At 35.8% G+C, this 18,202-nt stretch overlaps 1 protein-coding gene across 2 annotated transcripts in view; it reads left to right on the top strand.

Annotated features, from left to right (window-relative positions):
• The window catches only part of LOC115209420 (amphoterin-induced protein 2), a 124,115-nt gene that overhangs the window by 85,284 nt on the left and 20,629 nt on the right, over window positions 1-18,202 (top strand). The gene's annotated exons all lie outside the window — the stretch shown is intronic.

The following is an 18,202-nucleotide window of genomic DNA, read 5'->3' as shown; positions in this document are numbered from 1 at the left end:
ACATAGAGAGACGCGGAGAGTGTGTGTGTGAGGGAGGGAAGAGAGCAGAGAGATGATGGCAACGTGGTCTCTCTTTACTTAGCAACTGTAACAAACAAATAAGCATATTGATATTTCAAAAGCATAAGTTATTTACAATGTTTTAAGTTTGGGTTTTTGCTATTTCTTCTTCTCTGGAAATGCTTCCATGAACAAATTCCAAGAACGGTAAAATAATATACTGTGAAATAGCTACAGAAATCTTCTTTTGCTATTAAACCACTTATCACATGATGTGTAGATTTACTCCGATTTTTTTACTTTATAACTCATAGAAGCCAATTCCCTCATCTCTTCTCGTTTGACAACACCTTTTTATCCAAAATTCCACATCATTCGATCTTACCAAAAGTAACATACACCCCAAACAAAAGAGTTTTCAAGTCATCCCTCGACCTAGTAGAAATAGTAACTAAATCTCCCTCATATGACACACTATTGAAAGAGAGTTGCATTGAATAATACAATCTTAATATACAAAAACATGAGAGAGCCACGGATGGAAAACGCTGGATCATTGATCTACGTGATCGGGTCTAGTCTACAGTTAAACAACTGAAATCTACCCCGTTGGAACTTTAAGGCGGTAACCTCCCATTCGAAAAAAGATCGATTCGTTTTTAGTTCGGTAATGGGGTTACGCTGTCAATACACTCGAATCTCAAGTCGGATTCGAACATACGATCTCCTTATCACTAATATTATTATCATCATTAAGGCTGTGCGCTTGCAGAATCGTTAGCGCGCTGGACGAAATGCTTAGCGGTATTTCGTCCGCCGTTACGTTCTGAGTTTAAATTTCGTCAAGGTCGACTTTGCCGTTCATCATTTCGGGGTTGATTAAATAAGTGCCAGTTACGCACTGGCGTCGATGTATTCGACTTAATCCCTTCCCCAAAAATTTGAGGCTTTGTTCTTACAGTAGAAAGGATTGGTAGTAGTAGTAGTAGTAGTAGTAGTAGTAGTAGTAGTAGTAGTTTCATATGAAAGCTCACAGTTTATTTTTTTATTTTTCTTGGTATGATGGAAAGTGTCAGCTTTCCACTGGGGGGACACTTGTTTACTGGTCATAATTCAAGAAACCTGTGAAAAATTCTTGCAGTTCCAAGCAATGCTGATGTTTGTAGCAATCTTTTACAGTTACGTTAGTAGCTGAGTGCTGATACTTCCAAGTACACCAATTACTATTCGTATCACGTCTACGCTCTTCATTGACAACCTTCATGTTTCTCACTTCAAATTGTCAAACTTGTTTATATTTTCTTCTTCTTTCACATTGATCCTGTTGTCACTTGAGCATGCTATGTCGATGATCATACATGTTCTTTCTTTTTTACTCACCACAACAATGTCTGGTTTCCGATGTCTGATCGGGTGATTGCACTGGATCATTCCATCCCACAGTATTTTGCAGTTCTCATTATCGGTGACTACTTCTGAAGTTTTCTCATACCACATCTTTTCTCTTTGTAGGCTGTGATTTCCACATAGCTCTCAATGGATCATTCCTGCCATATTGCCATGATGTCCTTTGTATCCATGTTATGCCCAATTTGGGCATTCGCTCACGATATGCCATACCGTTTCACCTCTCTCACCATACATTCTGCATGTGTTTATTCAGCACCTCATATAGTTGGTCCTTCACGCTTGTTCTTAAGCTGCGCATATGAGTGCTTCTGTCTCTATCTTCAGGTCACTCCTCCTCATCCATAGCCACCTCTGTATCTGTCTAGGTGTTCACATCTCTTGCAGACGTACCGTACATTTTCTTGTCCTTCCATGCTTTCTTTTTTTTTTCTTTGTTCATTTCTTGTTTAAATTTTTCCTTTTTTTACACAATTTTCCGTTTTGATGACGCCTGTCTTCTCCCTGTGTTTCAATAGTGGCTCCAAGGCATGTTTTATATACCACCCTGAGTTGTTTTCCTCTGCTTTGATACAGTCCTGGCAACTGATCAAATCTCTCCCACCCTTTCTTTTGGACAAATACAGCCTATCGGTGTCTTTCTGGTCTTGGTATCCATTTTCCTCATTTCTCTCTTTTGCCATTTTATAATTCCCGCTCCATACCGAAGTGATGCTATAACTTACATATTAACTGCTTGGATTTTGTTCCATCCAGTCAATTTTGATCATAACACCAACCTCAGTCTTCAGAAATACTCCATCCTTGGTTGCCCTTTCATTTCCTTTTCCATTATCTCGTTGCACTCTAGTACACCAAGGTATTTGCATCCTTCCATTTCAATTTGCTAAGTCAAACCTCTATTCAGTAATTCTATCCTTGTTAGGGACTGTACCATACCTTTTTTTAAGTGGATTACTCCGCATTTCTTGAGTCCAAATTCCATCCTAATATCAGTACTAAAACAGTAGACCGTGTCCACCAAGGAACTCACTTGTGTCTCATCTTTGCCATACAGTTTCAAATCATCCATGAAGAGGAGGTGATTGATTGTTTGGGATCATACCAAATGATACCACATTCTCGAATGTTGAGCGATTGCTTGAAAAATGTATGGCGAAGTGAAGGACGGAACTGGCAGCATATAGAAGAGGTTTAGGGGCAATAGAAATCAGGAGAGACATCTTCCAAGGGGACTGCCTGTCCCCACTGATATTTGCACTGTGTATGATTGTGAGGAAAGCAAAAGCTGGGTATGTATTCAAAAGCCGCCAAAAAAAGTTAGCCATTTATTATTCATGGATGACCTCTAACTTTATGGTAAAGATGAATCCGATGTCAATTCCTTCTTTGATACGATGTATACTTTCAGTGCTGGTATGAGAATGAAGTTCGGACTGAAAAAGCGTGGTGTGTTAGTCTTCAACAGAGACAAAATCAAATGTATGGACAGGCTAACGATACCGTCGGGGAAGATTATGAGGCAGATAGAAGAGACGGGCTATAAGTACTTGGAAATACTGGAAATGGATAAACTGATGGAGAAAGAAATGAGATAAAAAATTAAGGTGGAGTATTTGGGCAGACTGAGACTGATCCTTAAGTCGAAATTAAACGGACGGAATAAGATTGAAGCTATCAACTCTTGGGCGGTTTCGCTCCTTAGATGTGGAGCAGGGATAATCGCATGGACAGTAGACGAACTAAACAGCTTAAACAGAAAATCAAGGAAGTTGCTGACTAGATATGGGATACTCCACCCAAAACATGACACAGACAGACTGTATGTACCAAGAAAATGAGAGGGAAGAGGACTGATTGGATGCGAACACTGCATTAGAGCAAAAGAAAGCAACATAGCATGGTATGTAAAAAATGCCACAGAACCGTTATCATTAGAAGTAAGAAGGTCAGGCTTGTGTAGGATGGCAGATTGCAAAGATAAAGCGCTGAAAGTGATTTCAAACCGCAAACGGAGACTCTAATCTCTTCTGCCCAAGAGCAAGCATTAGGAATCAATTACATCAAATACAAAGTAGACAACACATCACAAAATGATAAGTGCAAAATTTATGGCAAAATGGGGAAAGCATATGAAATATTACGAGTCAATGTACGCCACTAGCTCAGAAAGCAAATAAGAGACGTCATGACCATATAACAAGGATTGTCCATTGGACATTTTACAACTAGTATGGACTTGACAGCAAAAAAAAGGTACGAACATAAACCCGAAAGCATCATCGAAAATGATAGTGTAAAGATCCTATGGGATTTTATGATTCAGTGCGACCATGAGATAGAGAATAGGAAACCAAACATAGTGTTCATTGGGAAAGAAAGCAAACGATCCTGGATCATAGATATAGTATGCCCAGTTGACAACAAGGTATGCGATAAGGAAGAAAGAAAAGTCGATAGATATGAAAGGTTAGCTTGGGAGTTTAAGCAATTGTGGTCGATGAAAAAGGTAGAAGTACTACCAATAATTGTTGGAGCCATGGGAACAATGTTTCAAAATTTTGAGAAGTACATGGAACAAATAGGGGCTGCACTAAGGGCGAAGCACTTGCAGAAAACAGTACTGCTTAGAACCGCTCGAATACTCCGGATGGTGCTCGAAAAATAAGGAGTGTTACCATAGTTCACTTGTAGTGAACAGCTGTCCCCGTAGTACATCTCCAGTGCTAGATGCTATGCAAAGACAATAATAATAATAATAATAATAATAATAATAATAATAATAATAATTAATAAATGTCCTGATGCAGTACCAGGCATTGTGTCTCATGGCTTCTGATCTTAACTGATTGGAAATGTTATCATGTACATTATTTTGTCTTGTTATAAAAGATGGGCTACAGCAAATATTCTGTTCAATATCACAGATTTGCTTGTCAGTTGCGCATGTCCCTTAGTGGCTGACGATATGTGCATCTCTGATCAAGAGCAGAAGTAACTGGGGAGCATCATAGGCATGTGTTGAGAGGAGTTCTTTGGAGTTTGAATAATTCATCTCAGGAAACATGGGCTTTTCATTCATTATCCTTAAACAAACCTTATTCAGGAACCTCTTGAGTGGAGTGGGCAACTCGACCTGCAGCAAATTCTAACTAGGCTCCAACCTGCAAGGTCATGCGCTGCTTATCTTGATATAAGATCACCTTGTTGCGCACATACGGTTGTGATGCATGTGCCTGGTGTACCCTTATCAGACGGGTAGTCAAGATGAGTATATTTGGCTTCGTATATTTGTACCCCGGTATCACTTTGATGGCATGTGCTGCTCTCGGATGATGCTCAAAAAATAAGGGGTGGTACCTTAGTTTACTGGTAGTGAACAGCTGACACCGTAGTACATCTCCAGCGTTAGAAGCTGTGCAAATAGAATAAAATAATAATAATGAACCGTTTGGATAAAGGAAATGGGCATAAAACTCAGTTCAGTACGAAAACTGCAACCATGTGAATAGAATTTTAGAATTTTAATTACTTATGCTTTCATATCTATACAAGTCCTATATATATATATATATATATATATATATATATATATATATATATATATACATTGGTGTTTCTTCTCGGTCTCTCGCTTGTACGTCAACAATAATCATAAATACGAAAGCAACATCAACACATGTCCATAAGCGGTGATCTGCCAAAAAGTAAACGTTGTAAAGACTGACCCATAACAAAACCAAACAAACAAAGAACGATGAACAGATAATCATGAATACGATGTAACGGTTGATTTATGATTTACACACACTACTATGCAATACTTCTGCTGCAAACACATACGAGGCTATGTAAATACCCAATAAAATCAACATCGTCCACATGTGACATAGAGGCCGGACACCCAACAGAAGAACAAAACCTGCACTGCACAAACAACACACAATACAAAAATTAATACAACAGACGACTCAAGCCAAAACCCGTAACAAAACATACTGATGCAATACAGTAATCTCCAGGAGAGAAAATGCAGAACAAACAACACTCACCAGCACAAAAGTGCAGCAAGCGATGCAATAGAAAGTTACTTGAAATTATGAGATGTCGAAAAATAATAGTGGTGCCGGAACATAACAGACCAGACCCAGTGGTGGTGGACAAGATGCACCACATATGCTATATAGTTGATACTGCATGTCCCTTTGACCCACGAATAGTCAAAAGGGAAGGCGAAAAGATAGATAACTACAACCCTATTAAGTTCGAAATAGCCCAGTTATGGAAAATGAAGGTGAAGGTAGTGCCAATTATTGTTGGGTCCTTGGGAATAGTATAAGAATGCATCAAGAGGAATATAAAGGAAATTGGAATAGAGTGTCCAGTAGAACTGTTACAAAAGTTTTGCCTCCTTGACACGGCCAGAATAATCAGGAAAGTATGAGATAGCTGGAAAGAACGAATAGCATGGCACCGTAGGCTGCAGGTAGTAAGCCCACTACGCATGCAAGACTCCAGAAACTCCAACAAAATCTATGATAAAAATTAATAATACTAATAATAATAATAATAATAATAATAATAATAATAATAATAATGGGTGGTTCTTGGGTGGTTCTTTCAACATCCTTAAACAACCCTTATTCAGGGACCTTTTGAGCAGGATGGGCTACTCAACCTGAAGAAAATTCTAACTGGGCCCCACCTGCAAGGTCATGTGCTGTTTATTTTGATATGAGATCATCATGCCGCGCACATATGGTTGTGATGCATGTGCCTGGTGTACCCTTATCAGACGGGTAGTCATGATGGGTATACTGGGCTTCGTATATTTTACCCCAGTGTCACTTTGATGGCATGCACTGCTCTCTCACTCAATAATAATAATAATAATAATAGACAATACGTGCCTGATGTCATATCTGTACTCAATGGATCTTTTGTTTAACTGTTCTGTTGTACAACCAACATAAATCAAGTTGTATTTGGTGCATTCTGCTGCGTACACTAAACTCGTACGCTTGCCGAACATTTTACATCAAACGGTTGCAATTTTGAAAAAAGACTTGAAAGTGCATATTCTCAGAAAATATTCTGAATCTGCTACAGGAAAATAAAACATTATCGATGCGTCATGAATTTTAAAGGCAAGAAAGCAGTGGAAACCTAGAGGAAATTATGCGCTGTGTACGGAGAAGATGCTGTTACGGAACGTGTGAGCCAGAAGTGGCTTAAAGATTTCGATAGGGAGTTTTTCCGGTTAAAGATGCATATCGCTTTAGCCGGCTAACTGAAATTAACAGCGAAACTAACCGGTATTATACGACCGAAATGATCGCAAATATTCTCCAAATAGCCAAAACGTGATTTGGATATCACCTTGATTACATCGGCAGACTCGATGTTTGCATCTCACATCATTTCAATGAGAATAATCTCGCCCAACAGATTACTTTTATTTTTTTATCATTTACTTGTTTTAGTCATTGGGCTGTCGCCAAGATGGAGGCCTGTCACAACTAAATAGGTGACAGGAAACGTGAGATTTAATTGAAAAGTTGAGTAAATAATACAACTAACGCCATGGCCAAAGTAACCAGATTATCTCTAGAAAACATGGTCAAATGTATTTAGAGATACACAGCCGAGTCTAAAAACGCTTTCGTTGTATTTCACTTACAAAAACACTCTTTTTTCGGGGGGTTATTTTTTTCTTTGGCTTGCTAATATGTGTTCCAATATCTTTTAAATGCCTCATCATAAACTCACAATAACTGCTGTTTTTATCTGCTTCGTACATTCTGCTTCAGTTGTGTCGCTAATTTAATGTTGTCATTAATGTTTCCTCGCTAATAATATTGTTAGAGAATGTTTCAGCTCTTTCCTAATGACTCTATTGATTTCTTTAAAACAAAGCAAGGGAACGGCTATAGTATTTGCAACCATTTTATGTTGGTTAAGAGACAATATATTCTTCTTCGTTAAAATTAAATGAATAAAGCGAATGCTAAAGGCCTAACATGGAATAAGGTTTAGTCAAATTCTCTTTGGAAATTTCAGACATAAATATATCAAAGACTATGATAGTCTTGGTAAATTGAATGATCAATTAATCTGTAAGGAACTAGTGAATATAATGATCGATTTATCAGTAGGTGAGGAGCTAATCATGTCCACTAGGTTACAAACTAGAATATATTTATGATGAGTTTATCAATCACCGTACAATATTCAAATGGTTACTGCTTCGTTGTGACAGAAATTATCGACCAAAATAGATAACCTAATACAAAGACGAAATCCTTCAAGTGTTTATTCTTAAGTGCTTGAAAACTTAAGTTTTTATCATTTTACTTTCTAGTATTTACTTTCGGTTAATATTCTAAAGTTGTTTTTTTTTTTGTTTTTTTGTTTTGTTTTGTTTTTTTGTTTTACCATTCGATTTTCTTTTTCTGCAATTCGTGTCCTTAGTTTTCCTCAATAGATTTCCTTCTATGAAATGTGTAAACTACGTGTGCACACTTCATTTCTTCATAAAAATATTTCTTGAATATTTATATTTGTAATTCTTTAATTCCATTCAGCTTTACGGAATGACTTCTATAGTCATTTCATTTGTGAAGAATATTGACAATAGATTTAAATGTTCGTTTCTAAACTATTTTCCAGCGTTCGTTTAGTATAGTTTCCGATTTATAATGGCGGCAGCTTTCAGTAGCGTTTTGTTCGCAGCTGCCTTTTAATGCTGACCAGCAGAGTCTGAAGAATCCAATGGAACAGGAATGGTTGCCTTATCGTTTATGGTTACTCATTCAAAGAATGGAATAAATAAAACTGCTGATCTGAATTAATGAACGTTTCATTATTGATTCCTTCGCATATGATGAATATTCATTGCAATTGAATATTCAATTCTTTGAACTAATAGTAAATATTTTAAATGCTTAAAACCTCCTATACATTTATTGTAGATATAAAGTTGACGTTCGTTTGGCGCCATCTAGTGTTCAGAATTCCGTTCGATATTGAATTACACTACTTATTTTTGTTTTAAAGTACATGGTAATTGTTATTTCCGAAACTAAACTCGGTTGGGGGGGGGGCAGTAGACACACCCCACCGCTCCGCTATTAAGATGTTAATTTCTACCAACATTGAAACAAAGAATTCATTTTTTGCTTTCTATTTAAATCTAATGGGTTTAGATTCTTTAAAATAGTTCCCGTAAAATTTATATTAAAATACAATGCGGGAGAACTGAAATATATCATACGTTGACCCAGAGAGTTTATAGTCATAAAATTTAGGTAAGTAGTCAAGTGTTTTAGTAATGAGGCTGGTTCGTGGGGTAGACGGTGGCACAAATCTATTTCTGTAAACCCGCCATCGAGTTTCGATCGCCAGCTAAAGACAATTTAGTTTTCTAACGCAATTAGCAATCTTCGCAATCTCATGCCATTCTGTGAATATGTTGCTCTGTGTTCGAGATCATTTACAGTTGTTGATCTACCGGTTGTGTGTGTGGGGTCGGGATGATGTTCATTATATCAAAGGCTCTCAACCTACCCAGAGTTTCACCTCAAGCTGGGTTGTTCCCGAGTGTAGGATAGGAACAACCGCTTGTCGTTTACACAAGAGTATATTGACCTCGGAATGGTGTGTGGAGGCGGGTGATGAAAGTCTTTGTAAAGTAATTTTAAAATTTTGAAATTGTAGAAATGTTACTAGACGGGCTTATTGTTCTTCGTTGATTAAGAAGCATGTAAAAACATTTATCCTGACCAAACTCCATCTCTATAACCTTTGAAAATGTCATAACCTGGCAATTATTTCCAGTTTTTCCACAAACAAGCAATGTGTTAAGTTAGTGGTTCTGTCTCCGTGTGGACCAATTGCATATTCTTCAGAAAATGCGATTGATTCACAGGAAGAGAGTGGGTGGGGATGTTACTGAAAGTATAAACATCACAGACTGTCCCCTTGAAACATACTTCTGCAATACAGTATCTAATCAGCGACTATCGAATCACTTCTTGTATTTCATTTTAGAATAACGGCCCAGGGTGAAATCACGTTGTCTATGGCCTCAATGATAGTATCTGGAACTATGGCACGTCGAAAGAATTCCACGAATGGAGAATATAGTCAAATACTTTCTGGTAATCCAGCGAGACTGTGATCAGGTTCCTCCTATATCATCATCACAGTTTTGTTAACATCCCCAAACTCCTTTCTTTCCGGCTACTTGTTCAATTGGGTTGACATTTTACAATCACTGTGATCATGGAGGAACAGGTTCGGTCAGGTTGCATAAATTTTATACATGGGCAGTAGTTTTTTTTTTTGGCGGGGGGGGGGGTTCTTCATTGTTGTTTTTGGATATCAATTTTGTTTCTGCCAGCGATAATCATCTAGGTATGTTTATATTTCCGTTGACTGTATACTGGTAAAAAGGGAAAATATACTCCGATAAAAGTTCAGTTTTTTTTGTTTGTTTGTTTGTTTTGTATCAGTATCTAACAATGAAGTCCCTTCCTGATGCATTGCTTTCCTCAAGTTTCACTAACGGTTTTCAATTCTCCATTTAATATGATAACTCTCTATTAGTCAGTATTACTTTTTTTTCTTTTTTTTCTTTTTTTTTCTTTTTTTTCTTTTTTTTTTTCTTTTGAAGAGTCTCAGTTTCAATTATCTCTTTTCACTGTTCCAGAACAATGTTCATAGTTTTATTTTTTTCACTCTTTGTTGATGGCGAATGTATTATTTGTCTGTTTTCATGTGATAAGCAAGATCTCACGTGACCGAAGGTTCTCTATACGTCAATTTTCCATTTTCTAACTCCGCCGTGATACTCTTACATATATACATATATACATGCATACATGTATGCCTAGACATTGAACCATTGAACCTTACATATTTTACTGCTCCACATTTTACAGATTGTATTTACTAAGTACATATAGACTGGTCACATTCTTTTGAGATTGTCCTTGAAACAATTACTAACATTACCGAGTATGAATTTATGATCAGGGTGGAGGGTGGAGGGTGGAGGGTGAAGAAGTTGCCACTTTTCAAGTATTTATCTATAAATATTCTCTTCTCACTGATTTTTAAAGAAACCCTCTTGCTACTGAAAAGGATTCATATTCTTTTTTTCTGTCCCAAATAACTGAATCGGTTTTTTTTTTCTTTTATATTTGTGCTTGACTGAATTTTGGCAGGAATGTTCCATCAATATTCCTTGCATATTCAATAACAGGAATATTGTCTAGTTTATCCCACGACACTCTTTCTTATTAATGACATTGTATATTCGTTTAACATGATGCTGCAATGAAAGTAAATTGATGACAGTTTGGTAGCAACTGGTGACCGACCACGTGAGTAATTTCATCCGCAAAAGCGTGACATTATAGATATTTCCAGTCATATTCTGCGGTGTTAAGGGCTTCACTGTCCCTTTTGTTAATTAGGTATTTCATATTTATCTCCTGCTCTAAAATTGTAAAAGCCATAATCCGAAATGTGACGGATTGTAATGGTTACAAGTTTAAGGGAAATTACAATAATATTAACATAACCTCAAGTTTACAGTTTGTTGGCACCAATTGATTAATAGAAGACGAGTTGATAGAATACTGCCGTTCAGTACTGTTTCGATTCTTTGCGTTCTGACACCAAATACTGCAGACGTTAGCTTTGTTTTTCATCTTTTTGGAATCGATAAAATAAAGGATTAGTCAAAAGCTGTGAAGCTCGGTGGCACCGAATATCTCCTTCAGTATTGCTGGCCTCGTGTCTAGATTAGAAATAAATATAAGGATTATGTATACAATATTTTTGCGTATGCGAAATCACCCAAATGTAGTCCATCCCGATATAATCATGGGTTATAGATACAATTGCATTGTATTGTGCTATAGGGTTCGGGTGAGGCACTTAAAGGAATGACAACACCAGGTTCCCGGGTTTTATCCAGTGTATCAGTGAAAAACCAAAGATGTTAGCTTCCCATTGATGGATATGGATATATTATTGTTTTTGAATGAGAAGAAATTAAGATATAGACATCAACTTATTAGAACATATTCAATTTCAAGCAAAAATAAACTCATAGCACCTACAATTGTTTCCATACTCAATAAATTCAATTTGAGAAATTAAATTAAATTAAATTAAACTAAATTAAGTTTCATATTGAATATAGCTATTTGGACATTTCGTCAAGGGAAGAACTTGATAGAAAGGAGCTCCATTCCAATGTGTTGGTAGATCCTTGATAGATTCATATATCTGAGTTTATCGAGGATTTAATTTAATTTAATTTCTCAAATCGAATTAATTGGGAATGGAAACAATTATAGGTGCTATGAATTTGTTTTTGTTTGGAATTAAATATTCTTTAATAGATCGATGTCTATATTTCAATTTCTCCGTGTTCTTTTCTCGTACACAAACTATATACATATAGATATATATATATACATCATACATACATACATACATACATACATACATACATACATACATACATACATACATACATACATACATACATACATACGTACACACATACATACGCACACTTGCAAGCGTACGTATGTTACGTATGTTCATAACAGTGAGAGCGACTGATTTCACTCACCCTTACAACAAACTAATTTCAACTACGTTCACTAAATAATACATTTTGCAATAAGATCATAGATAATTACACCATTTTCGGTAGCTTGTCCCGTTGTTTATCGATTATCGATCTAACGACATGTTTGCTCTTCGCTGTTCTGGTAGAGAGATCCGGAGCAGAGGTTTTGGCACAACTTTGCCTGTATTTTCGGTACAGCCCCTCGAAAAACAAATATTTTATTTACTTTGTCAGAACATTCTACGTAGTTTCGAGAGATATGAAGCTGAAACTAAATAAAAACTAATAAGAGAGTACTTTTATGAAATATCAGCTTAAAACCGATATCTATGGTTGACAGAAGATAATAAAAACGGAATTTCGTAAGCAGTTAAAACTAAAATATTAATTTCTATAAGAGCATCTTTGGAAGTAAGAACACCTTGGAAACAGTTATCTGTAGGTTGAGGCTAAGAACCTTTCTTCTCTTTCGATTGCTAAACAACAAACACTCTATGAAGAAAAAGGAAAGAATAACGCACATTCGATAAATTTCTTCCACACAAATCATATTCCATCTTTAAGAAGTGTCTCAGTTTATGAAATGCTCAATTTATATACTTCAGGTTGTGTAATGTTGATTGTTTCTAAAAAGAACGAAAGCAGGCTGTGTATGATTACCATTGACAAAAATTTTTAAGAACCTAATGATAAGTAAGCAAACAAAATTTAAAGTAATCTGTGTATCCTCTGCATCTTTTTTTCCTTACATCATGATTTGAAATTCAAACTTTTAATGTCTCCAAATTTTATGATAAAATGATTATCTCCCACTAAGTGTCTCCAAATATTAGGAACATTTTTCTGTTCAACTACTGAATGAAATTCACCTTCCACCATTACTGCAAAGTTTCATACAGCCTTAACTTGCATGAGTCAGAGCAATACTGAAATGCTCTAAGACCCCCTGTCACAGTTTTACCAACAGTCTTGGATGGACATTTTTTTGTCGACCCTGAAAAAAATTGATCTTGGCAAGATTAAACGAAGAGTGTAGAGAGACGGAACAAATAACGCGAAGCTCTAGCAACACGGCTAGTTACTTCACCTTTTTAGGAATTCTGCCCGAAAGCTATCAGTGTCCAGACAAGTATATACAGATAATCAGGGACGTCTGTAGTGGCAGACACGTAGCTACATGGGGAGGCTATGGGGTGCTCAGCACCCCCAGTTAGAATCTCAGCTCCTCCACCCCAGTAGGAGAATTTGTTTTATCCACTCTTGAAATAATAAGCAATATCTGAGGTCGCTAAAGATGCAATAAATTGAATTTCTTTTGATTTAGTAGTTAGTAATATGAAAATGTGGGTAAATTAGAGCTGGTTAAAAAGTGTTTGTTGTAGTTGTAATTGTTGTCGCAAAATTGGCTGCTAACCCGGTCATCAACCGTGGGTCGAATTAAGGAGTGGGTGATGCTGGGTCAGTTATTTTTATTGTTGTGGTGGTGGTGCTCGTGGTGGCGACAGCGGTGCTAGTGATTGTCCTTGTTGCTGTTGAAAGGTATGTGAAGAATTGTTGCCGTAGTTAGAGATTTATAGTAGTAAACGCATCACTACACACATATATATATATATGAACAGAGACGGACATTAAAAAGTCATTTTAATTCTACTAGTCAGAGAAGATTATTATTCGCGAAAAAGGAAAGAAATTTTTTGAAATTTCCCAAAATATACGTTCAGAAAGTATTTTTCAGGTGAGAACTTTCACTGAATAATTTTTCTTACTCCTTGAACAAAGTTTATACTGAAATTATTTTGAGTTTAACTAAAAAAGCATAACTTTGAAGAAATTGAAAAAAAATTGTTTGAACTGAAATCTCTTTCGAGATTAATTTTAAAATACATAAATTTTAAGAAATTGTTACTCTTACTACGATATTCTACCTTAGAATTAATAATTGCGAATATCGGTGCCCAAAAATAATGAATCACTACCGAAAAAGAGAACTGAAGCAATCATTGCTGAATTTCCATTCTGATTCATCTAATAATGCTAAGCAGAAGAGAATTGCAAACGAAGTTTCGCATCTCAAGGAAGGTCTTGTAAAGTCTTTGACACCCTCATTGGATGATCTAGGACAGGTCGACTGCCAACCAGTGCAGCCAGTTCTAGCAAAGTTCGATCCAAAAATTTATGGAAAACAGAGACGTGACTTCTCGTCAAGCTGGTATACTGGTCGTTTATGGTTAGAGTATTCTCTTTCAAAGAAAGCCTTGTTTTGTTTTGCTTGTCGGCACCTTAATACTTCTGCTCAAGCTGAAATGGATATTCTAATTGGCATCATGCAAAAGAAAAAAACAAAGGTTTAAATAAGGATGCAAATTCTGCATCCCATATCCAAGCTATAGTAACATCGAAGGGACGCCAATAGCGTTTATCCACAACAACATCCGTGTCTTCAATCTTGCAAAATGATCAGTTGAGCAAAAACCGTTATTATATCAGTTCCATTGTTGACATTGTTCATTTTCTTTGTGCAAACGAATTGCCTTTTCGAAGAAACGAAAATGAATCTTTTCGGGATCTTTGTTATGAAATTATTTCTGTACACATTAGAGGAAGACTCAAAGCTAATGGAATGTTACAGCATGATTCCAAAAATTGCGACCTACAACTCAGCAGCAATGCAAAACGAAATCATCGAATTGTTGAGAAGACACACTGTCAGCCTCGTGGTCGATGTTTATTTGAAATTATATAAAAATAATGTTTAAAGATTTGGCTGTTATCTCTAGCTTGTAGAAAGACCTTTTAGGCTTAACTATGTGCTTGTTGAAAATCATTTTCAAAATATTGGAGTCGATAGATTCGACTAAAAACTCTTCGAGGTGATGCCCCAGCATGGCCTCAGTTTAATGATTGCAACAAGTAAACTGAAAATAAAAACGAAATATATCGTTATATAATAAGTTTTGATCAGGTTAGGCGTCAAGAAATATGGAAAAAAAAACGAAAAAAATAACCGAAAAATATAAGCATGGGGCTTTTGTCCACTTTCACACTTTGAGTAGGAGCTTTTGTCCGTACCCCTGTTCAGCACCCCCAGCTATCAAGATAGCACCCCCAGTTGCAATCGGCTGGCTACGTGGCTGTGTAGTGTAAAATTACCGTGATATCTCTTGAAGACTATAGCTGGCCATCATGCTTGATAATAAAGATATGTTCCCTCCATATATGCAGTCACCCACTAATTGTTATAATTTGGTTTAAAAACAATTAGTATATTTATGCAGTATTTCATCTGATTTGTGTTCCTTTAACAAAGCACACCCAATTATAATAAAGTGCTGATACTCGAATGTGGTTTTTAGGATAAGACTAATTCCATAAATAATACAAATGATATTAATTTACTCTCCGACACTGAAAGAATAGAAACCTAACGGGATGGTTCAATTTCCCTTTTAGTCTCAATGTATCAACAAGTATCGCTAATGATTCTTTCGTTCATTACAAAACATGTTCTCTAAAACATCATAGAGATTACATTGGGGAAAATGTTGCTAAGAAAAGAAAAAAGCTCCATCGTTACAATGTAGAGAACAAAAAGCATGTCGCATTCTAAACTTCAGAAAAGTCTTGTAGAATTTTACTGTTCCACTTACAGATCGTATTTGTAATGTGAGAGTCAGTCGGTTAATTTCTTTTTCTGTAAACCCCTAGCTTTTATATCCAGATTAGCAACATTTTTCTCATAATCCTCTTCATTACAAAAATATTAGATTAGATTTTACAAAATGTTGCCACAAAGATGGCAATTAAAAACCTGAAGCAGCAACCCATATTTGTATCTTATTATTTCAAAAAATGTCTCTTACACAATTAATCTTTTGAATTACATCGTTTAATGTACGAAAGTATTAAAAAATAAATTATCAGTTTTAAAGATTATATTTTGGTTGGCAGAAAATTCTTTCAAATAACAAACATATAAATATTTGCTAAACAACAGTAGCAAAGAAAAGAAATACATTAGCTTAAAAGTGAACCCTAACTCTACGTGTCAGTATTAAGCATCTGAGGAAGCACTCTCTTCCTGGTGACCTCCCATAGAACCACAAAACTGCCGGACTAACATATCTCAAAGAAGACCTAGATGTGAAACGTCCTGCATACCAAAAAAAGAGTATGCATGGAAATGTTTACCTAAAACGTGAAGACAGTAATGTTGAAGAAAGCGAAGACACGAGATTGCTACATCACATCACACATCGAAAGCTATGAATTTTCAGTCCTAGAACGAGAGATTGCTATGAAATACCTAATACACAAAAGAGACAGTGGGGACTTTGCAGTTCTAATGTGCAGCCAAAAATGTGGATTATGTCATATTTCTGTGGAAGACATCACACATGTGATTAGCAGCTGCCCAAAAATGTCATCATGATACCACCTCCTATGCGACATAACGGTGTCGCAAAAACAAAATACAATACCATCCGGAAAAAAGATTGTCCTGGAATAAATATAGAGAATCCCCCTTGTTACTGAATACATATACAAACATCAAAACAAGGAATATTGGTGGAATATTCCCATCAAAACACGTCAAGTATAAGCAGAACAGGCCGAATATTGTTGTTTGGAACAGACAAGAAAAAGTATGTACTTTCATAGAAGACAGCTGCCCTGCTGATGTGAATGACTCTTTGAAAGAGACGTGGACAACTGCTTCGAAACCTCCAGCTTTTATATCCAGATTACAAATTTACATTTATACCAGTAATAATTAGTGCATTTGGTTTTGTGAGTAAATGCCTACGTGAGAATCTGGGTAAACAGGGGTTTACAGAAAAAGAAATTAACCGACTGACTCTCACATTACAAATACGATCTGTAAGTGGAACAGTAAAATTCTACAAGACTTTTTTGAAGTTTAGAATGCGACATGGTTTTTGTTCTCTACATTGTAACGATGGAGTTTTTTTTTACTTTTGTTAGAAAGCAGCTCCTTCCTCAGCGGAAGCTTTCAAATGATTAAAAATAAAAGAGAACATACATACATACATACAAACATACATACGTACACATGCCAATGTATACACACACATATAAATATACAAAGGCATAGATGTGTGTGTATACATCTGCACACATGTATACATTTGCATACATATACATATGCTCACACACATACACATATACACACACACATAGATAGACAGACATAGACAGATATAGATAGACGCTTAAACATAGACAGACAGACAGACAGACAGGTAGAGGTAGATAGATAGATAGATAGATAGATAGATAGATAGATAGATAGATAGATAGATAGATAGATAGATAGATAGATAGATAGATAGATAGATAGATAGATAGATAGATAGATAGATAGATAGATAGATAAACATGAACTTTCGATAGCTAAGATATCTTTTAACTGTAAACCGTTATTGCTGTTTTGAAATTAATCTCCACTTGTGATTCTATTCCTGATTTGGGTTTTTGTTCCGATCAGAATTTCTAAATAGGTCAGTAGGATCGATGGGATTGACACAAAACTAGGTCAAGTGGAAATATGACACAGGAATATAATTACCAACATCCATTGGAATTTACTTTCCTTTCTTGTAAATTTTCCTGAATAGGGAAAATGTCGTAATTTGAAACTGAAGCAACCATTTAGAAATTTCTATTTAAAATTACTCCGTCAGGATGAAAGGAGTCTTCTAGAACAACAAAAGACTTTAAAATTCTCGAACAAAATACCTAATGTGTGTCTTTGTAGGGAACTTTATTGCTATTGAAAGCAATAAAAAGGAAATCAATGGAAACAAATATTGAAGCTATGTAAGTAAAAAAATAAATAAATAAAAATTAATTTTCGCTCCAAAAGTAATTTTCTTTCAAATTTGTACTTTTCAATCTTGGTGTCGTCGAATTCTCGTTATCCTTTCTAATGTATCTTGCCGTAAATGATCGTTTTATAATCTTAAATCGATCTATTACTGCCAGAAACGTAATTTATGTGTGAAACTGTGTACATGGTTTTCATAATGGGACCTATATCTTGAAATATTAATTTCCTTCAGGTAAAGAATAATATTATTGTAGGAGTGGTTTTTACTCGCTTAATCTCAGTTGAGATTTATTTTA

Source organism: Octopus sinensis, linkage group LG3, assembly GCF_006345805.1.
Source record: "Octopus sinensis linkage group LG3, ASM634580v1, whole genome shotgun sequence".
Taxonomy (NCBI): domain Eukaryota; kingdom Metazoa; phylum Mollusca; class Cephalopoda; order Octopoda; family Octopodidae; genus Octopus; species Octopus sinensis.
This window is presented reverse-complemented; position numbering and strand designations above follow the sequence as displayed.